The following is a 23,088-nucleotide window of genomic DNA, read 5'->3' on the forward strand; positions in this document are numbered from 1 at the left end:
CGAGCGGGAAAACAAACATCGTCCAAACTGACACCTTGGCACACAGTAAACATGTACCTTCTCAACAACAAAAAATACTACAATGAGAGCACAAAACTAGGTATAAAGCATAAAGAGCGCTGCAAAACGCGATGGATTTCCCCACAGAGCTTGTGGCGTTAGCAACGGCAAAAACATAATTTTTCTCATTTATTGGCACTGGTTCTCGAGCAATTGCACACGTCTTTAGAACAAACCGTGTCAATTCACCCCAAACAGGTTGCTGCCTATTAATTAGTCAAAAATAGCATTAGAAAATAAAATGTCACTACAGTATAGCTTTGCTGGCTTAATTGCCTTAATTGAAGTTTTGATGGCACCACGTAAATAAAACAATGAAGTGTTGGTACGTGTGGTTTCAATTAGTTGATAGTTTCCAAGGTTCAGAGGGCTTCCTCTCACATCACTAGTTGCCAGTCATTCAAGGTCTTGATGATGCAATTTCGCTCTAAAAAATTGAAAATTGGAAAGAGTGAGAGAGAGAGGAGAGAGAGAAGGGGGGGGGGGGGGGGGGGGGGGGGGCAAAAAAAATGCTGTCCAAAATCAAATTAAATTAATCCCTTAATATAAAGGTACGGTAATTATTAGAAAATATAATGAAGAAACAAGTTTCAAATATGAAGTATAGTATAGAAGTAAAAAGAAAAAAGTACTATAAATGTTCAAATTCTGAACTTTGGGAGATTATATTTAATAGTTTGGATGTTCAACATTTGGAGAGAGTCGTTTTTATTGTTCTGAGTTAACCAAGATGGCTGCCATCCTGGGTAGAAGTGGGGCTGAGCGCTCTTGAGACGTCTAATCAGATATCCAAGATGGCTGCCTCTGATGGTTGTTGGTAAATGGAGTCTCAGTTTATGTAGTCAAGTATCTGAGATGGACGCCTGACGACCTCATGGGAAATGGAGTACTTTGTGTAGCTAAATAGTCTTCCACAAAGGCTGAACGCACACACAAAGAATGACCTAATTGAAAATGAATTGGTTCGTTATGATTCCAACGATTCCAAAATGTGGAATTAAAGTTTGAATGGTCAGAATCAGATGAAGAATGGCGAAGATAGATGATTACAAAATGTTGGTGAGAACAATGAAATAAGGAATTATGGGTAAAACAATGGAGAAAAAAATTGAAAATTTTTCATGCATGGGTGTTCTAAGCAGACTTACCAATTATGGGAAGCACCTTAAGTTGGAACGACTAGTATAGGTTGAACACAAAAGGAGGTATCTGTCAGAGAAATCTCAGAAAAGAAGACTAGGACAAGCCTAGCTGCTTAAACAGCAAAAAGAGTAACTCAGACCAGCCAAGATTGACTTTTCTATGCCGGGCATAGGGAAAAAAGCTTGGGCAAATGAACTCGTGGGTCTTCCAACGCTAATTTCACTGCCCAGCCGTCCCCCCCCTGGCTTTTATTGAGCAAAAGCATAGCAGATTACAAGACACAACAAAAGAGCCAGCCGGGCGCCACCGGCAGCTGGGCCAAGGTCCCGGCTCACACTTTCGTGCGTCAACAGCTCTATCTAAGGACAGGGTCAAGATGAACTAGGATTGCATAAATGGGTAACAATGAAATAAGCACATAATGATAACAACCTAATATATGATTCCCTTCACATATCCCCCCTGATTATCATTATTAAAACACATCAAACGATGTCGAAAGCTATTGCTTGAGTGGGAAGAAAACTACCCAAAAACCCAGTGGGAAAAGGTAGAAACCCTTCCCAAGCAAGAGCTTGTTACAAGGAAAAATAGAAAAAGCAAAAGCTAAAGCTCCTTTTGGTCCAATACATGTATATACACATCACAAACCATATCAACATCCTATGTCTAAAATCTTTTCCGTAGGTGCATCTTGAATGGTTCAGACAGTTGTTGAATCGTCGTCAGAGTCAATAGGTTGATAGTCAGTCATGGTCACGGTCACTTGCGCTGCTAACCCCAACAGCATCCATGATTTTGGTGGCACAGATCTTACACAAGGGCACACCGCAAGTTGTGCAGAGAATGCAGATGATGACAGAAGCAATGGCTACAGCCACGCCCTTCCATTTGCCTAAGAAGTCCTGCAACCACTGCAGGAAGGGGTTGAGCTTCAACTCCCTCCATACTTAAGAGTCCTCAGTCTGCACTCCCTGAGCAGTGTCAGTGTCTCAGACAACGAGCCATTAGACAAAGTGTGTGAAGGAATAAATGCGCAACATTCACCTGATGGCAAAAGCTTGCACACGCCACCCTTTTCTGCCAGTCATGTCGAGTGCCTGTCTGTTTTGAATAGTCATAAGTGAAGTAGCATGTAGTTGTGAAGCTGTGTGCGTTATAAGGTATATTTATAAGGTGCGTCCGTTATATCAGTCGACGAGTATACTTTATGATTGACATCATTGAAAAAAATCGGTGTGTTTGTACACAGTCACTGGAAATAGAGCACCAAATATGGCAAATGCGAACCCGCTGCATTTGCTTTGTCAATCAATTTGCGATTTGCCAATCGCATCAAAAATAGACGGAAGTTTGTCTGGTGTTTGGGACTGGTGGTTTGTCAGTGTTGCATTTGGACCAATGGGTGGAGTTCTCAACACTGAAACAAACGTAGCGTTTATCGCTGTTCCCGTGATGTCCGTCTGGAGCTGGAGGTTGCCCATGACGCTGGTGGGCAAATGCTGTCTGTCTGAGGTGGGCGTTGTTGGTCGTCCGGACACAAGAGCGCCGCCCAGCATCAAGCAGCATGCTGCTCGGAGGAGTGCTGGCGGACAGGCCATTCTCCTGAGAGGGGTGTGTTTACCACAAAAACCCTTTCTCCCACTGTGGTCTTTCGTTGGTGCACCGTCCGTGCACTCGGGGGTGCTGATCCTCACTTCGAGGGACTGGCGTCGCTAGGCCCGTCAGCAGGGGGTCGAAGGATCTTGCACTGCGACTGGTGGATCCACCCGTCGCGTCCTTCAACTTTCACCGCAGTTGGTGTCGCTGCGATCATCTGGAACGGGCCATCCCAGCATTCACTGTCCCAACGAGGTCGTCAGCACCTTGAGGAACACATGGTCTCCGATCTGGACCCGGGTTTTCTGTAGGATAGAACACACTGGCCTGTCATTGTGCTTATGCATCTCCCTTGTGCCAAACAGTCTTTTCATGTGAACTGGAAAAGAACATCCACTAGGTGGCTGGTCATGGGTTAAGTCTGCTAGTCCATATGATCCTCCATTTACTATTTCAAATGGTGATAAAGTTTTTTCTTCAGCGGAACAAATCTCATTTCTGTGGCCACAATAAGAATGCAATCTGGTCGCTGTCTCTTTATCACTTGCATTGTTTTTATGCGTATGGCCTTGACTGTCCCATTCGTTCTTTCAACAAGCCCTCCTGATATTCAACAGTTCTCTAACTTTTGTAACAGCTTTTTTCACAAAATGTAATCAATTGTCACTTCTAATTACTCTCATCCATATATATCATATGAAATGCTTCGGGTGGTTCTAGAAATTTGCCTCTATGTGGTCACAAATAAACTTGCGCATTATTGCAAAAACAGATATCACAACATTTCCAAAACCACAAACATTTTGAGTATAAAAGGTGAATCCATATACAACTGATCATACATATTCCCCCCTGTTGACACATGGCCAAGCTCATGTGTCAACTTTGCTGCTCATTCAAATGAAAATTTTAGTAATCATGGTTTTCTAACCGCCAATCTACTTTTTTCTTCAACATCTTGTTATGCTCCTTTATTTAGCCATTTTTGCTGCTACAGTTTAGGAGCTGATGTTTTCCTTGATATCAAGATGGTCTGTGTGTCTTGTTCATCATGTAGTGTTTCAACGCGGCTGTCTTGTGCTTTGGCAACTGTGGGCACACCTATGACTGTTTCTTTGGCTGCTTTGTTTGCCTAATCGGTTTCCTGTTGTAATTTGGTCCTTTCTTTTCTTGTTATGGTTTGGAAGCCGCAGTTAGCCCAAAGATGATAAAACACATGCCATACACGCTGTCTGTCCATATTGTAACATCTTTGCTTTCAAAAATTTCACACGCTTTGATTAGCGCGGCCAATTCATCTGCTTGCAATTAACATGTCGATTTTAATGTTCCTCAAAACAAAATTTACTACATATCCCACCCTTTTGCGGCCGTCTTCCCCTTTGCTAGCTGAACCGTCAAGAAAAAACACAACTTCTCCAGTCGGGAGAGGGGTGTCATTCAGGTCAGGTCTTGGTTTGGTGGAAATTTGGGCGTGGCTTCCACAGTCGTGTGGGGTGCCGTCTACAGGTGTGGGCAAAGGTGTCGCTGGGTTTGATGCTCCACATCTAACAATTATAATGTGTCCCTGTGATACAAGTAACGCGGTGCAATATAAATGTCATGCAGGCGATAAGAGTGTCATTTTGGGAGGGGGGGGGGGGGGGTTCCAGCAACAAAACAAATACATAGGGAACCCTCAACGTGAGGGGGTGAAACAACACAACCTCCACTGAAGCCTCCACTGCCAATGCTGCGGCCAGCACCACCTGAACGCCTTCAGGGGTTGGCCCAGCAACTGCATCCAATTCCTCAGAGTAAAATTTGACTGGCCTCAGTTTCCCGTCATGCTTCTGCAACAAAACTGAAGTCATGAATCACTGTTTAGTGGTCACTCTTTGCTCAAATGGTTTGCTGTAATCCGGTAGTGTCAATACGGATGAATTAAACCAATTCCAATTTCACACTGTCAAATGCCTCGTCAGCTTTTTTCATAACTGAGATCAAACAGTGGCCTAGTCAATTCAAAACAATTTTTGGAATCCATATGTTACAATAATTATTCAGCCTCAAAAATGACATCATTTGTCTTTTAGTCTGTGTTTTTGGGCTTTTGCAATGGCCTCCTTTTGTCTGTCAGTAACAATTCTGCCATTCTTATCTCATTAGTTCTGCCAACCTTCTTCCATTTGTTTCCACTTGCCGAAAATCTTTCTTGCCACAACGCCAACATTCTAATGCATTCAATTTTGTCTTTCAACTCTCTCTTACATCCTTCTTTTCCGCTACCACAATTCCTGTTTCCAACACAATGCACTTCCTCTTCTCCATCACACCAGAATGTCTGTTTTCTTCCCTACATTCTTCTACTTTTCTTCTTCTACTCCACTCTCAGCTGAGTAGTCGATTTATCTAATCTCTGAGTGTTGGAGGTCACTCACATCTACATTTTTGTTTGTAGTATAGTTCCATTTAGCCTTGCATTTTTTCAGCTGCTGTCAATATTTTCAGCCTGTTTATCCATTATCTACCATAATGTGATTTGTTTTACTATATCAAACAATTAACATATCAACTGGTTCATCCTCCTTTTGCACAGTTGAATCTATTTTACTGTAAGATCTGATCCTATCATGCTAATCTCTCCAAACAATTATTACATATAAGGCATCAATCTTCTACCTTTTAGATTCATATTTTGTAAGGTGCCAGGCTTTCTTCCGCTTTTGCGTACTTGTTTTTTTGAGCAGGGCCAGTATACAAAAATAATTCTGCCCTTTCTGCCTCCGTTTGTCTTAACATGCAGGGTTTGCTACTTGGATCATGAAAAACAACTCTCTATCACGTATCTATGCAATTTTCTATACAGGTGTGGTTGGTAGAGAAGGGTCGCATTCCTGTTTTCAGAAAGTGGAGGATAAATTACAAAAACAAAAGGTTGCAGTCGCGGTCAAAAAGGGAGGCAGAGGCCTCTGATTGCCACCCCTGCTCTCCGCGCCTCTGTTTGTCCCGTTATCTGCAATTCTCGCAAGCAGCTTTGTTTGGTGTCTAATTGGCTGTTTTATTTTCTCTACAGGTTATTTAGTGGCTGCTGCTATTTCCAGATTCAACTTTTTCTCTTTTATCGATTTTGCTATTTGAAATTTTTCTTCAGCTTTGTTCTAACAAATTCAGTGGTCTCTATCAATTTGCCAATTTAAAATATTTTCCACTTTGAAGAACAACAAAAGCAACAACAACAAAATCAACTTTAGCAAAAACGACAATTCTCACAACTGTGACAACAACAATAATAGCAACACATGCAGCAAACTGTGTGAAAATTTCAACAGAGCAAGCTTCACAGGCTTACACTCACAATCACTTCTCATTTTCATACCACAGTCTCCAAAACTGGCTATCATACGACAACATGCCTACATGTTATTAAGCTATGAAAACACAACATTTATAATTCAACGTCATCTGGCTATCCACCCCTGGCATAGCCTCACATATAACACAACAACTTTGTGTATTTTATTTGTGTATCAACCATTAATTATTCATTGCCAGTTAATCTAGCATTTGAAAACATCCTAATTCTTAATTTAGTCTCAACTGATCCCATAATATATTTTTCCATATTTCTCATTTCACCTGTGTGCTGAGAATTAACCCTGTGAATGGACCAGTTTCTGCCCACAAACCTCAGGTTTGAAACCATCTCAAATTTGTCATTTTGACTTTTAACCATGCAGACTAGATCAAGCCCGATCTCACAATGTATTTTAGCCAAATTTCAACAAATATCATTGTTTATTTCTAACAATCTGACATACAAACATGTAACACACCAATAGTTACACACCAACAAACTGACAGATACACACGCAAATCCACATCACACAACATGCAGTTTACAACGTATATGCGGACTTTGTTAAGCACGTACAAGACACATGTTTTGCACACAACTTCTCAAATGGCATCACTCCTTTGGCTTCATGTCAACCCTCAGTACTCAGATGTGGAGCTGAGACTCAGTCCCGAAAAGGGTCTTACTGCCGTGGCCACGGTCTTGCCTGGTTGTCAACTCCGCCTCTGAAAACCTCAGGTGTCTGGGTTTAAGAACATGGTGGTAAACTCAGGTACGAATTGTTGGTGTCTGTTTTCCACCGTTAATTTGGGTTTACTGTCTGGCTGTGTTAGTTGCCGACAGGTCAGTGGCTGCGGTCAAATCATCATCTGCTTTCCTTTTTTTCTCAGCCACCTTCTATACTCTTTTCGGTTTGGCTCTATCAACTAAAGCCTTGCATTTAAACCACTGTTAATCATCACTGTTTTCAATCCTTTCCCTGTCCTTCAATGACAACTTCCGCAACACTTTCTCCAATCCACCACAATCATCCACGTCTCCTGAAAAACCGTATTGGAATTTCCGTTTTTCCACATACTTTCTTTGCTATCTATCTCTGCCCGACGTACTTTTTCCTTCAATTCATCCACAAAACAACAACATTCCTTTTCCCATTTTGCCTCCTTGGGCCGAGTTGCGGCCTCGGAGGACTTATTTTTTTTTTCTTCTCATGATTAACTATGTTTCCTTCGTCACGGGAGAAATGCTACGTGCCTGGTGTCGTGTCGGATACCGAGCTTCTACCTCGAAAGGCGGATATCCCCAGGTGTTTGTACTCACGACCGTTTCACCAGTTTTAGATTTCCCGTCACTCAGGACAACCACTCCACATTCATTCCACACTCATACATCACAGAAATGATCAGTAACTGTGCACCGGATGTTAAACTTTCTCTTTTTTAAGTCAGGCCGTTTGTTCAAAGTCCAATTGACTGTACGTTTAAGGTCCAATGGACCAGCCGTTTAAGGTCCGATGGACCGTTCGTTTAAGGTCCGATGGACCGCTCTTTTAAGGTCCGATGGACCGCACGTTTAAGGTCCGATGGACCGCTCGTTTAACTAGAAAATGTGCAATTCCTGAAGAAATTGCGTGTGAAGGTGAAACCGTTGAAGGTTTGGGAGTTGAAAAGTGAAATGATGTGGAACGATTGAATGTGTGAATCTGTGAAGAAATATGAATACAAAGTTGAAAAACTGAAAAAAAGTTGAACTGTGGAATTTGAAGATGAATGAAAAACTGAAAAAAGTTGAACTGTAGAATGATGTGAATCTGTGAAAAATTATGAATCCTACAAAGTTGAAAAACTGAGAAACTGAAAAAAAAACGAATGTTTGAATCATAAAAAAGAGAAAATACAAAGTTTTTCAACTTTGTATTATTCACATTTCTTCACTGTTTCACATCAATCCACAATCCACCTCATTCAAATGATTAGCTCATTAACAGAAGTTTAAAAATGATCCCTAATCAAACTTTTTCAGTTTTTTTACTGTTTGAAATATGAATAATACAAAGTTGAAAAACTGAAAAAAACAATGTATGAATCAAGCTGAGTTCACCAAGCCAGATGCTGTACTAGGTGGAAGCAGTAGTGAGAGGTAATGAGACGTCTAAGAAAATATCCAAGATGGCCGCCCATGAGGGCAGATGGGAGTTGGAGTCTTCGGTGGTCTAAGATGGCCGCCCGATGGCATCATGGGAAATGGAGTACTTTGTGTAACTAAACTATAGGTGTCAAACTCCAGTCCTCGAGGGCTTGTATCCTGCATGTTTTTGAATCACACCATTCACTTAACATCAGGCCATTTTTACGGTAGAAAAACTTGAATTGTAGCTGAAAGTTGAACTGTGGAATAATGTTAATGTGAAGAAATATGAATAACACAAAGTTGAAAACTGAAAAGAAAAACGAATGTTTGAATCATAAAAAAGTGTGGATGATCCGAAGTAAAAGCAGAAGAGAAAAAAGAACTGTAAACGTGAAACGTGATGTTGAAACGCGATTGAAGAATGGCGGATGAAGAATGGCAAAGATGTAAGAGAAATTCTGAAAAAGTGGAATTGTGGGTAAATTTTGATTGTGGGTAAAAATAGATGGGCGGGCATTGGAGGAAATGATCAAAGTAGGAATGGTCGAAATCGGATGAAGAATGGCAAAGATATAAGGGAAAAACTGAAAAAGTGGAATTGTGAGTAATTTTTGAATTGTGGGTAAAAATGGATGGGCGGGCATTGGTGGAATCGATTAAAGTTAGAACGAAGGAAATCGCAGCAGGAATGGCAAAAATACAAGGGAAAAACTGAAAAAGTGGAATTGTGGGTAATTTTTGAATTCTGGGAAGAAAGCGGATATCACCATGGAATGGCGGGATTTGGGGGAATCGAATAAAGTTGGAACGGTAGGAATCGGATGAAGAATGGCATAGATATAAGGGAAAAACTAAAAACAGTGGAATTGTGGGAAATATTTGAATTGTGGGTAAAAGTGGATGGGCGGGCATTGGGGGAATTGATTAAAGTAGGAACGGTCAAGATCGGATGAAGAATGGCAAAGATATTAGTGAAGAACTGAAAAAGTGGAATTGTGGGGAAATTTTGAACTGTGGGTTAAAATGCATTGGCGGGCATTGGGGGAATTGATTAAAGTTGGAATGGTCGGAATTGAATAAAAATGGCAAAGATATAAGGGAAAAACTGAAAAAGTGGAATTTTGGGTAATTTTTGAATTGTGGGTAAAAACGGATGGACGGGAATTGGGGGAATCGATTAAAGTTGGAACGGTGGTAATCGGAGCAGGAATGGAAAAGATACAATGGAAAAACTGAAAAAATGGAATTGTGGGTAAATTTTGAATTCTGGGAAGAAGAAAATGGATACCACCATGGAATGGCGGGAATTGGGGGAATTGATTAAAATTGGAACGGTCGGAATCGGATGAAGAATGGCAAATATAGAAGGGAAAAAGTGGAATTGTGGGTATATTATGAATTCTGAGAAAAGGAAATTGGATACACCAATGTAATGGTGGGAATTGGGGGAATTGATTAAAGTTGGAACGGTCGAAATCGAATGAAGAATGGCAAAGATAGAAGGTTCCAAACTTTGGTGAGAACAATGAAATGAGGAATTATGGGTAAAATAATTGGAAAAAAATGAACATTTTTCATATAAGGGTGTTCTTGAATTCTTACACATAATGGGAAACACCCAAAGTTCGAACGACAAGTATAGGTCGTACGCAAATGGAGATATCACAAGAAGAAACATAAAATAATCTGATTTTTCGCAAGTTTTAGGGGGCTATTACTTACGCAAAAAAGATGCATTATGGGTAAATGACTCTCTGAGGTCATAGGCAGGGTCAAGATGAACGGTTTACCGCTGAATCGGACTGAATCGGACAAACACTGTAGTCATTAAAGTGAAAAAAACAATAATTCTTTGAATTTTGTAAAATATTACAATATTTCAAAAAGTAAGAAAAAAGTACACTCAAAGTTCAAATTCTGAAGTTTCGGGGATTATGTTTAATCGTTTGGATGTTCAACATTTGGAGAGTGTTGTTTTTATTGTTCTGAGTTAACCAAGATGGCCGCCATCATGGGTGGAAGTTGGGCTGAGCGCTCATGAGATGTCTGATCAGATATCCAAGATGGCCACCCCTGAGGGTTGATGCGAAGGAGTAATAGCATATGTAGTCCAAAGTCCGAAATGGCCGCCTAATGAGGGGTTCATGGGAAATAACTTCGTGACAGTCTGTGTATTCGTTTGTCACTTACATGGGTGAATTGTCCATCCACTGTCACCGTCCCCTCAGGCAGCTTTTGTTTCACGTCGGATAGCGTTGATTGCACAGATGAGGCATAGAGGAGCCCTCTTTGGCTGGGGCCTCCTTTTCCTCTGGTAATAGCAGTTGGCGCCCAACATCAATTTTGTGGCCCTTGTGCTCGACAAACACAAAACTGCTGCCATCTTTTTGACTTTGGATGCAATTTTTACCCTGAAACTCATGTGTTCTGCAACCACCTTAGCGATGTCGTATGCATTCTGAAATAGAAAAGCAAAAACTATTGACATTTTTTTTTTGTATTTGATATAGTGAGAAACGCAATTTCGATTCCTTTGTATGTTAAGCACATGTGAAGAAATTGACAATAAACTTGACTTTGACTTTGACTTTGATGGTACCTTGTTGCAATTGGTTGGCAACCAGTTCAGGGTGTGCTCCGTCTACTGCCTGAAGTAAGCTGGGATAGGCACCAGCAAGCTTGCGATCCTTGTGAGGACAAGAGGAGATAGAAAATGAATGGATCAATGGATGGATAGGTATTTAAAATGTTTGAAACACTGGAATCGGTATTTATGTGTTGTACATATTTTTTTTTCCAAAATAAAATCATTTCTGTTGCACTGGTTCCTATTTTTTGGAGTTGCAGGTGTTTGTAAATATATTTTAGGTACCTCAAATGTATGTATGTATGTATGTATGTATGTATGTATATATAGTATGTACTGCACAGTACGTACATTATGTATGCATGTATGTACACTGTATGCATGTATATATGTATGTGTGTACAGTACAGTAGGTATGTATAGTATGTGGTGCGCGTATATGTATATTTGTATGTATGTTTGTACAGTATGTAATTTGTGAATAATTTAAATATTGCAGGTGACACTGCAAAAAATACATAAAATGTAGAAAAATCTCAAAATATGATTTTTTAAAATATATTTGTATGTTACTTTGAATAACCTCTTAAATTTCTGATTAGCAGATACCATGCTCCTAGTAAAATAAATATTCTGGATGGAGCCCTGTTGTGAGTGTGTATGTAGATGTTTGTGACTCAACAAACTTACATGGATGAATTGTCCATCCATAGTCACCGTACCCTCAGGCAGCTTTTGTTTTACATGGGCTGGTGTTGATGGCACATATGAGACATGGACCAGCTCTCTGGTTTGGGCCTCCTTTTCCTCTGGTAATTGTAGTTGGAGCCCGACATGGATTTTTGTGGCCCTTCTGCTCATTGACAAACACAAAATCGATGCTCTATGTGTCTTTGGACACAAGGTAAGGACACAGGTTTTGCCTTACACTTATGTGTTCTGCAACCACCTTAGCAAAGAGCAATGCTGTTGCCATTCTGAAAGAGAAAGCCAAAAACACGGTTTTTGATTTGATATATTCTAATTGTTTCAAGAGAGTAACTGCATTAGTACAACAGAAGCTCGTATCTGCACAACCTCAATGTGAAATTTAGCCATGAGGTGAAGCACAGCCGCAACTCGGGTTCCGGGGAAGTGTTTTGCTGCTGTCGCTGTTTTAGCCTTAGCTGGAGAGACGAACGATATTTTTTCTTTTTCTATTTTTCTATTTTTACCACCACCCGTCGGACCTGTGTTCGTCGTTGTTTTTTCTTCTTTTTCCTTCATTTTTGAGGACTGCTTCCATTCTTCGATAGCTAGTGATTCGCCGTTTCTCTGAACAGCCCCTAGCTCCGTTCGTCCTCGTGCAGCTCTGCTAGCGTAAGTATGTCGCTCGGCTGTACTAAGGTGAGCATCGCTCCGTGCACCTCCACCTCATCTGTCACTTGCGACACCTGCGTTATTCTTTTGGAGAGGCTTTCTCTCCTAGAGGGCCGTGTCCGTCAGCTAGAGCAGAGTAGTCTGATAATCGTAGATCAGACGGACACGTCTGATAATGACAATGCGGGCCGTAGCCCTCCCGCAATGCCGCTAGCGTCGGCTAGTGCGGGTCGTAGCCTACCCGCTAGTCCGGCTAGCATTAGCCCTAAGAAGCCTGCTAGCCGCGGTGAGCCTGTTCGGACGCATAATCGTTTTAGCCCCCTCGCTAGGCAAACTCCTCCTCAGTCTACTGGCTCCCGCACTTTAGTTATAGGGGACTCCATCACCCGTAACATCAAGCTTAAAAAGCCAGCCACAGTAATGTGTATCCCTGGGGCCAGAGCACCCGACATTGAAGCTAACCTTAGGGAGCTGACACGCAAGAGGGCTAGACACCAGTCTAGTGCAAACAACACTAGCTACTCGGACATAGTGATACACGTCGGCTCCAACGATACTAGAATGAGGCAGTCTGAGATTACAAAGAAGAACATAGCTAGGACTTGTAATCTCGCTAGAAAGATGAGTCGGCATCGAGTTATTGTCTCTGGCCCTCTGCCTGCGAGAGGCAATGATGAGAGGTTTAGCAGATTATTCTCGCTTAACCGGTGGATGGCTGGTTTCTGTAAACAGCAGGGTTTCCAGTTTGTAGATAATTGGCCCTCTTTCTGGGGCCGGCCCGACCTGCTGAGAATGGATGGCCTTCACCCTAACTGGAAAGGCGCCATTACTCTTTCTAGAAACATAGATTACTGTTTGAGCCTTCCATGACTTCTCACATTAGAGCATGTCGGGTCGCAGGCGAGTAGCGAGCCTGCTAGAACGGGTGTGGAGTCGTTAAGGCTAGAGTTAACCGGCACTAGGCTGGACTGTTACAACACACATAGCATACTTAGTCTAGGTCACTGCAATCCACACACTGTTTCAATACCTAATGCTGAATGCCCTAATGATAAGACTTCTGCTGAGGTGGTGTGGATTAAGGAAAAGAGCCCTGCCTCTATAATCAGTAAGACTAGTGACAAAGTGCCTAGGCGGAATATTAGCATCAATACGCGCGCTGTAGTCGTCAACAATCGAATTCCTACTTTACTAACATTGCGAAGAGGTTTTAATTACTCAAAATACAGAGCAAGCCCCAGCCATAAAAATCTTGTTGGTATTAGTACTACCAACATGAGGACTCAGAATAGTCCGGGAAAAATGTCCCAGTTTAAATTCGGCTTTATAAATATTAGGTCACTCCCTTCAAAAGCCCTTCTTGTAAACGATCTTATTACAGATTTACTTATAAAATTACTTATAAAATTTTACACGGTTTAGCTCCTTCCTATCTCGTCGACTTAGTATCACCTTATGTTCCGTCCCGACAACTTCGATCACAAAATGCCGGTTTGCTATCGACCCCACGGGCTAAAAAGAAGTCTGCGGGATCAAGGGCATTTTCCATTCGCGCGCCAGTACTATGGAATGCCCTACCTATGGAAGTTCGCGCAGCCACCTCGGTAGAAATCTTTAAATCCCGACTAAAAACACATCTATACTCAAAAGCATTTAGTTAAATTAGCCTGTCTGCAGCCTTCTTCTTTTTTCCTGCCCCCCTCTTCCGGCCGGGAGAGGGGGCTAGCTAGATGGTGAGGGTTGACTTGACCGCCTCCATTGGGTCCTGCGCTGGTCGACCATCACGGGTTAGGAGTCTAGCCGTCTGCGGTCCACCTGGCTGGAATGCGGGATGGTTCCTGCCCAATGGCTTTGCCTGCTGTCAAGACATCACTGCACTATATAGCACAATATGTTTTCTGTAATTTATATTGTTTCTGTGTTCGGTACATGCAGCATCCACTTCAACCTGTGGGCCTGGAAGGGGGCTCCTCCCACCTGTGGTCCCTTCTGGAGGTTTCTGATTTTCCCCAAATTGGGGTTTTTGAGTTTTTCCTTCCCCTTCTGGGAGCTTTGACAGGGGATGCTGTTGTGTACCTTACATTGAAAAGATGTCTCTGTATGACCTCTTTTCATTCTGTGAAGCCCTTTGAGACTTCGGTGATTTAGGGCTATATAAATAAAATTTGATTGATTGATTGATTACAGATCAAAATCTTAACGTGGTAACGTCAGCCCAGGACGAAAGTTCGGTTCGTGTGGCGTTGAGCGTTATGTCCTCGGACGTTCCCGTCTGGTTCGAGATCACAGGCGGTAACTATGACAGCCGCTTCGACGTCTGGTTCGAGATCACAGGCGGAAACTACGACAGCCGCTTCGACGTGGGTAAGGCCAGCAAAACCCTAATTGTGGCCAGGCCGCTGGACGCCGAGCAGAAGTCCAACTACAACCTGACCGTGGAGGCCACTGACGGGACCAGGAGCGTTAGCACGCAGAATACCCTGACCTGTTTGCGCTCATTCTGGTGCTCCTGCTAACCGGCCTGCTTGCTTTCGGCGTGAGCGAATCTGCGCTGGTCAACAAGATCTTCACCGGCATCAATCTGGTGGTGCTGGGCTTCGTCATCATCTCGGATTTGCTCCGTTTGGCCTCGCCGGCATCCTGTCTGGTGCCGCCACCTGCTTCTACGCCTTGGTTGGCTTTGACTGCATCGCTACCACAAGCATGTCTAATTATTCAGTACTACCACATACATAAGATGGCGGCGCGTGTATACGCAGCGGCCACTCGCTCTCCCGACAATGCGTTGTCTTGTGTACATGTAAAACGCAGAGGATAGTGAGAAACGCTATTTCGATTCCTTTGTATGTTAAGCACATGTGAAGAAATTGACAATAAACTTGACTTTGACTTTGACTTGGCCTCTGCGAAACCTGGCTAAAACCAAATGAATTCCTACCATTAAATGAGGCCTCACCCGCAAACTTTGTGGGCTCACATGTTGCCCGTCCTTGTAATAAAGGGGGGGGTGTCGCCCTAATTTCAGAATCTGATTTTAGGCTTAGCACGAGCACGAGTCACACTTTCAAGACATTTGAGGCTCTCGTTATGCGATCGAGCTCCTCACCACCATTCTGTGTGGTAGTTCTCAAATACAGTTGACATTGCGTGAAATCATCATATGAGCCTCTTACCTATGCCGAGAAGGTGGAGAGCCAACACCCAAGTAGAGCTCCGCTTGTCAACCGGCTGGGCGTCCGTACGTAACCCGCAGCAGACTCTACTTGTTTGTACTCTGCATCTCTCTTTTGTATTTTTTAGTTGCGTGCGCGAGGAAGGGCGGGTGGCCTACCCGTCCGCCCTGGCGCCGCAACACCTGTTTCCCGATTTGATATTGACACTTAAGTGTGTCCTTCAGGCTCTCAAAAACATCATACTCGAAAACATCTTGTACAATAATACCTGTCAACTTCCCACGACAATGTTCTTCTTTGTTATGGGAACAAGACAGTAAAGCGGTCAAATGTCCTGACCAAAAACAAGTTAGTGAAAAACAGCATATATAACCATGGTTGCACAATATATTTGGGTTTTCAACGGCATCACTAATTACAATTCCTCTCAGCCTCAAACGTCACAATTCTGCCGCATTCTAACGTTATGTCTGATCATTATCTTATAACATTTGAAGTCCTAGCTCAGTGTGGTCTTGTTGTCCACAACCAAGGCTTTAAGAGCCGTGATATTAATTCTTTAACCACTGCTGCACTTTCTGAATTACTGCCTTCCGCAACAGCTGCCTTTCCGTCTTTCACTGGCTCAGTCGATAAGGTCGCGAATGATTTTAATTCGGTTCTTTTAAATTCCCTTAACTCTATTGCGCCGCTGAAACTTAAAACTCGTCCGAAGCGGCACACTCCGTGGTTTACGGAGGAAACGCGTATGTGTAAATTGTTAAGTAGACAACTTGAGCGTAAATGGCGAACAACTAAACTCGAGGTTTTCCGTCAGGCCTGGTGCGATAGCTTGCTGAAATATAAAGAGGCTCTTAGGTTAGCAAAAACCAATCACTTTTCCAAAATGATTAGTCTTAATAAAAACAACCCAAAGTATTTATTTGAGACGGTAGCGCAGCTAACACAGCAGCAGCAGGTTAATCATAATTCCCTCCATTCAGCACACGATTTCATGCAATTCTTTACTCAGCGGATTCAGCTAATAAGGGAAGAAATAAAAAAGGCAGCGCCGCTCACCACCTCGACTATGAGTGCTGTTGCTAGTTCGGACAATCAGGTTCATGAAAGTCTGGCTACCCTGTCCCAGTTTGATTTAGTATCCCTGGAGTGTCTTACACAACTAGTTAATGCAGCAAAGCCGACGTCCTGCATGCTCGACCCGCTTCCAGGCAAACTCGTCAAAGATTTATTCCCGGTCTTAGGGTCATCTGTCTTGAATATTATCAACCTGTCACTCTCCTCTGGCATTGTACCTGAAACTTTTAAGACGGCTGTCATTCAACCATTACTTAAGAAACCTCACCTAGATCCTGAAGATCTCTCTAACTATAGGCCAGTGTCACACCTTCCGTTTATCGCCAAAATTCTTGAGAAAGTTGTAACACAACAGCTTAGCGATTTTATGATAGACAACAATAGATTTGAACTCCTTCAGTCAGGTTTTAGGGCCAACCACTCAACTGAGACAGCCCTAGTAAAAGTGACGAATGATCTTCTATTAGCCTTGGATTCCAACGTCTCTTCAGTATTGTTACTGCTTGATCTTAGTGCCGCATTTGACACTATTGATCATCATATTCTTATAGAACGTCTTAGATCATGTGTTGGTATCTCGGGATCAGCACTTTCTTGGTTCAGATCTTACATCCTGGGAAGGACGCATAGTGTTTCTTATGGTGATGCGATCTCTGAGTCTTTCTCCGTCTCATGTGGTGTCCCGCAGGGGTCAGTACTTGGTCCCTTACTGTTCAACATCTACATGATTCCTCTCGGTGATATTATACGCAAACATGCTATTAGTCTTCATTGCTATACTGATGATACCCAACTCTATATGCCCTTAGAAATAACGGATCCGTGCAAGTGCAGTAAACTGGAGGCTTGCCTTGCCGAGATTAAACAATGGATGTCTTCCAATTTTCTGCTTCTCAACCCTAATAAAACTGAGATGTTATTTATTGGCCCTGCTCATCATCAGCACTTGCTTAAGAATACCACGCTGAACCTAGAAAACTGTACTATTTCCCAAAGTAGTTCTGCAAAAAATCTCGGCGTGATATTTGACTCCACTCTCTCCTTTCAAACACATATTAATAACATGACAAGAACGGCGTTTTTTCACCTCCGCAATATAGCTAAAATTCGCCCTATTCTTTCTCTTAGCGATGCAGAAACATTAATTCATGCATTTGTTACGTCGCGCCTAGACTATTGCAACATTTTGTTTTCTGGACTTCCCATGTCCTACATTAAAAGCCTGCAGTGTGTACATAATGCAGCAGCGAGACTATTGACAAGGACGAGAAAGTTTGATCATATTACTCCGATTCTAGCTGACCTGCATTGGCTTCCAATACACGTGAGATGTGATTTTAAGGTGCTGTTAATTACTTATAAAATTCTTCACGGTTTAGCTCCTTCCTATCTCGTCGACTTAGTATCACCTTATGTTCCGCCCCGACAACTTCGATCGCAAAATGCCGGTTTGCTATCGACCCCACGGGCTAAAAAGAAGTCTGCGGGATCAAGGGCGTTTTCCATTCGCGCGCCAGTACTATGGAATGCCCTACCTATGGAAGTTTGCGCAGCCACCTCAGTAGAAATCTTTAAATCCCGACTAAAAACACATTTATATTCAAAAGCATTTAGTTAATTTAGCCTGTCTGTAGCCTTCTTCTTTTTTCTTTTTTCCTGCCCCCCTCTTCCGGCTGGGAGAGGGGGCTAGCTAGATGGTGAGGGTTGACGTGACCGCCCCCATTGGGTCCTGCGTTGGTCGACCATCACGGGTTAGGAGTTCGGCCGTCTGCAGTCCACCTGGCTGGAATGTGGGATGGTTCTTGCCCAATGGCCTTGCCTGCTGTCAAGACATCACTGCACTATATAGCACAATATGTTTTCTGTAATTTATGTTGTTTCTGTGTCTGGTACATGCAGCATCCACTTCAACCTGTGGGCCTGGAAGGGGGCTCCTCCCACCTGTGGTCCCTTCTGGAGGTTTCTGATTTTCCCCAAATTTGGGGTTTTTGAGTTTTTCCTTCCCCTTCTGGGAGCTTTGACAGGGGATGCTGTTGTGTACCCTTTACTGAAAAGATGTCTCTGTACGACCTCTTTTCATTCTGTGAAGCCCTTTGAGACTTCGGTGATTTAGGGCTATATAAATAAAATTTGATTGATTGATTGATTGAACTCAGCGGATGACCACAAAGCACCCGTTTAAGCAGCAAGGATGGCTTCCATTTCAAACTTCATTTTTGCACTATAATAAATAGTATAATAGATAGTTTTGTATTATTATTACATGACGTTTCATGTCATATTTGGACTGCATTTAAAGGGCATCACATATATTTTAAAATTAGGTAAATCTGATACACAGAAAGTATAAAAAGAATGTATGTAAATTAATAAATCATCATTTTAAATTAAGAACCATTATAAATTCATTATAACGTATTCAAAATAACGAATGAGCTCATTGTAAATGAACGAAAATGATCGTGCCTAACAATCATTGCAATATGTAACGAGATAGTCTTAGGACATGCAAGAATACTTCTTTTGCGAACAAGCAATGGCATTCGGCGGAAAACCACATGGCTCAGTTTATATTAGCATTAGCATATTAGCTTTGTGGTTCTTTTAGTCAGTGCAGAATAGATAAATACTTCGATCACCCTTTAAGAGATAAACATTGGGCAAGGGTCGCCACCCGGGCTCTCACCAGACATTGCCTTTTTTTCTGTGACGTCCTATGAATAGCTCAGTCTCGTAATTCTTTTTAAACATAATCAATTTACATCTCGATAGTTAACGTCCATGGGTGACATGACTTCTTCGTGAGTTGTTGTAACGTCTCCCAGCATGCATATCATAACATGGGTGCATCCTAGTGTCCAACAAGAGACATTACAGCATCAAGTTACAGTATTTACTATACAAAACAAAGAAATAATTATATACATTTTTTATGCAAGCAATGCCCAGATGCGTTCTAACAACTGTACCAAACTGTGTTTTACCGCGTAAAATCTTATTCTGAGAATGCACGCAATGCACCAAAATTCGCCAGATGTAAATCTATTTGACTTTTTGAGGTGGAAAATGCTTTGTGCTCCATTGTACTTGGAGCTGTGTTAGTGTTTCATTGTACTTATGCATTCTTAGCGATGAATTAAAAAAAAACAACAACAAAAAACAAACAAACAAAAGGCTCCATCATGCAATTGATCCGAGTACTTCAGGGATGTGAGCGTGACACCGAAGCCACAGTGCTATTCATCCATAAGAGCAATTGATGTAACGTAATTGAAGATTTAAAGTAATAATAAAACACAGTATGTCACAATCATTTGTACTCATCAGCACTTACAGCTTTGACCTCCCCGCTGGGTGCAATTGTGGAAATGGTGCCCCATCAAATCAACTCTTGTATCTGCAAGGTGCATTTGGCTGGTTTTGCCACTCACTTAGTACAAAACAAAAACAAGAATAAAAATGAAACTTATGCCAAAAATGCTTGTTTATTTATATTAGAAAAGGCAAGAAACAAAACAAAACAGAAATGCTATACGGTGTGGATGCACATCACTTCCTCGTGCACTATTCAAAAGAGTGAGGTGCAGGCCAGCGGCAGGGATGACTGGGCGCTCATCAAATGCGGCTTCCCACACAGTCAGTGGGAGGCTGACTGGTTGTCCGGAGCCCGTCACCACCTCCACTGTATCCACCAGATAGTCAGTACTGATGACAATGATGTCTTGGCTTGACTCGCATATCTGTTTAGGAATTTATCATTCCTAAGTCGAAGTTTCACGATGGATGGAATACAAAACAACAAAAGTACTGGTCATTAGTGTACTTAGGAAAGGAACATAAGAGTTTGAGCTTAAAGTAGTTAATTAGATGTTGCTACATTCTGTGTATGAGAGTGTGAGACTGTAAAGTGAACAAAACAGAATGTGTGGTGCAAGGGAGTGTAAGAATGGAATGTTTCAGAGCAAACGGTGCTAGTCGCAGGGAGGATACAGGGACGAGATAACCCAGAGGCACCTGGTGGGAAACAACTGTGAGGAAAACTACAACCAGGAGGAGTAAGCAAGCGATTCTGCATGGGAAGAAAGACCAATGAGAGCAAGCTAAAGTTAACTGTAGTATACACATAGCCAATAAAATAATGCCAGGATGCCTTTGTTGCTGTGCCATTTGAATATTGTGTAGTATAACTCATTGCTGGGCAACGCAGATGAGAGTACGTCTGCTGGTGGCAACAGAGGCGTACAGGGCTGTATTGAGAGGGACCCGAGACCCAGGTGCTTGTATTAGATCTGTGTGTTAGGAATAAATCCACTCGTGTGTGAAAATGCCGGCTTCCTGATACCTTTCTATTGCAGAACGAGCGCGCAAATTGTTGGATGAGTGGCAGTTGGGTAAGGTCACAAATTGGAGTCAGATTACTAACTTGAGTTCATGTTGATTTAGAAATAAATTCCAACATTAGCTTTCTCTTTTTTTTTTTAACACAAAAGCTTATTATGCAGGGAGGATAATGAAGGAGGACTAGAGAAATCATATTGTAACTACTGTTGAAATTCAGAAGTCACAGGATTTGTGCAACTGTAAGTTCAACAATAGCTGAGTATTAAACAGTGTGTCTATTTCATTCCATTTATCCCAATCAGAATAGATAGGAATGACTCAAAGGTATGATAATGCTTCATATTAACACCTCAATCTGAATGAAATATCCAAAACTTAGTGGAATTTCATTTGGATGCAAAGGTGTGTTGTATTCATTTAAGTCATCCAAACACATATCACCTGTACAGTTCAATCAGAATAGCTAAGCTGCATCAATGGTTATGTCTTTGCTGAAATGTGTTGTGACATTGTAGTTCGCATTGTTGGAATTTTATTTCTAAATCAACATAAACTCAAGTTAGTAATCTGACTCCAATTTGTGACCTTACCCAACTGCCACTCATCCAACAATTTGCACGCTCGTTCTGCAATAGAAAGGTATCAGGAAGCCGGCATTTTCACACACGAGTGGATTTATTCCTAACACACAGCACCTGGGGTCCCTCTCAATACAGCTCTGTACGCCTCTGTTGCCACCAGCAGACGTACGTCACATCCGAGTTGCCCAGCAAAGAGTTATACTACACAATATGCAAATGGCACAGTAACAAAGGTATCCTGGCATTATTCTATTGGCTATGTGTAGACTGCAGTTAACTTTAGCTTGCTCTCATTGGTCTTTCATCCCCTGCAGAATCGCTTGCTTGCTCCTCCTGGTTGTAGTTTTCCCACAGCTGCCTCGGGGTTATCTCGTCTCTGCATCTTCCTTGCGACCACCACCGCTTGTTCTGCAACATTTCACTCTTGCACCCCCTTGCATCACACAACCTGCCCTGTCCTGCCCCACCAGTCACACGCCCAGCACTTTACAGTCTCACACTCTCATACACAGGATGGAGCAACATTTAATGAACTACTTTAAGCTCAAACTCTTATGTTCCTTTAGCATGCTTAAAAATGGCAGCATCTTACCAAGAGCATGATAAAGACAGAAGTACAATTAGTACTACTATTTGTTTTTGTGTTGGCGGATAAGTGTTAAAACACCTTGACTATGTAGACCACAGGCAGTCAATTTTTAAATACCACTGCATAGCAATTATTTACTCACCTCGACTTTTTTTGCTTTGATATGCTTTAGAAGCAAGAATTAACAGGACAACATTCATCATACATGCTGAAATAGGGTTAGTTTATGTTTTACAGTTCACGTTAATGTAAGTGCCTTAACAGCGTTTTCAGCCCAAGTGGAGAACATTTTTAAACTATTTTGCAAGCATCATTCTACAATGAAATTTTTGCTTTGATATGCTTTAGAAGCAAGAATTAACAGGACAACATTCATCATTTATGCTGAAATATGGTTAGTTTATGTTTTACAGTCAACGTTAATAAAATGGCCAAAACAGCTTTTTCAGCCTGAGTGGAGCACATTTTGACCGCTTTTGGCAAACATTTTTCTACAAGGAAATTTCTGCTTGGATATGCTTAAGAAGCAAGTATTAACAGGACAACATTCATCATTTCTGCTAATATATGTTTAGTTTATGTTTTACAGTTAATGTTAATGAAAGTTCCAAAACAGCGTTTTGAGCCCGAGTGGTGCCGTTTTTTACACTTTTTTGCTAACATCATTCTACAATGAAATTTTGCTTGGGTATGCTTTAGAAGCAAGAATTAAGAGGACAACATTCATCATTTCTGCTGAAAAACGCTTAAATTAAGATTTATAGTCAACATGAACTGTGGAATTTGAAGATGAATGAAGAACTGAAAAAAGTTGAACTGTGGAATGATGTGAATCTGTGAAAAAATATGAATACTACAAAGTTGAAAAACTGAAAGAAAAAAACGGAATGTTTGAATGGTTTGAATAATTAAAAAGTGTGAATAATACAAAGTAAGAACAGATCAGAAAAAATGAACTGTATATGTAAAACGAGAGTGCCCGAACTAGGGAACTCTCAACTAGAAGATAACAACTTTACCACTGGGCCACGGCACCACAACACTTATTTAAACTGCGAAAGCTTTTAAATAAAGTGTGAAGACTGTTTGAACGTGAATCTGTGAAGAACTAT

The 23,088-nt window shown here is 41.8% G+C and overlaps 1 long non-coding RNA gene across 4 annotated transcripts; it reads right to left on the reverse strand.

Moving 5' to 3' along the window:
* Window positions 1–1,351: 1,351 nt before the first annotated feature.
* LOC148405792 (uncharacterized) lies at window positions 1,352–19,261 on the reverse strand. 4 transcript variants are annotated; one of them, XR_015864189.1, is made up of 6 exons: window positions 19,152–19,261; window positions 11,785–11,833; window positions 11,547–11,709; window positions 10,869–10,956; window positions 10,460–10,727; window positions 1,352–3,107 (listed from the first exon to the last, which is right to left on the reverse strand). It is a non-coding gene; the product is annotated as an uncharacterized LOC148405792 (long non-coding RNA). The 4 variants fall into 4 exon arrangements; XR_015864191.1 differs by lacking the exon at window positions 19,152–19,261 and adding an exon at window positions 11,934–17,788; XR_015864190.1 differs by lacking the exon at window positions 19,152–19,261 and adding an exon at window positions 11,934–17,788 and having other exon boundaries at window positions 11,547–11,833.
* Window positions 19,262–23,088: the final 3,827 nt, after the last annotated feature.

The sequence above is a fragment of the Hippichthys cyanospilos genome, chromosome 22, assembly GCF_059441005.1.
Source record: "Hippichthys cyanospilos isolate Australia breed blue-spotted pipefish chromosome 22, RoL_Hcya_1.0, whole genome shotgun sequence".
NCBI lineage: Eukaryota > Metazoa > Chordata > Actinopteri > Syngnathiformes > Syngnathidae > Hippichthys > Hippichthys cyanospilos.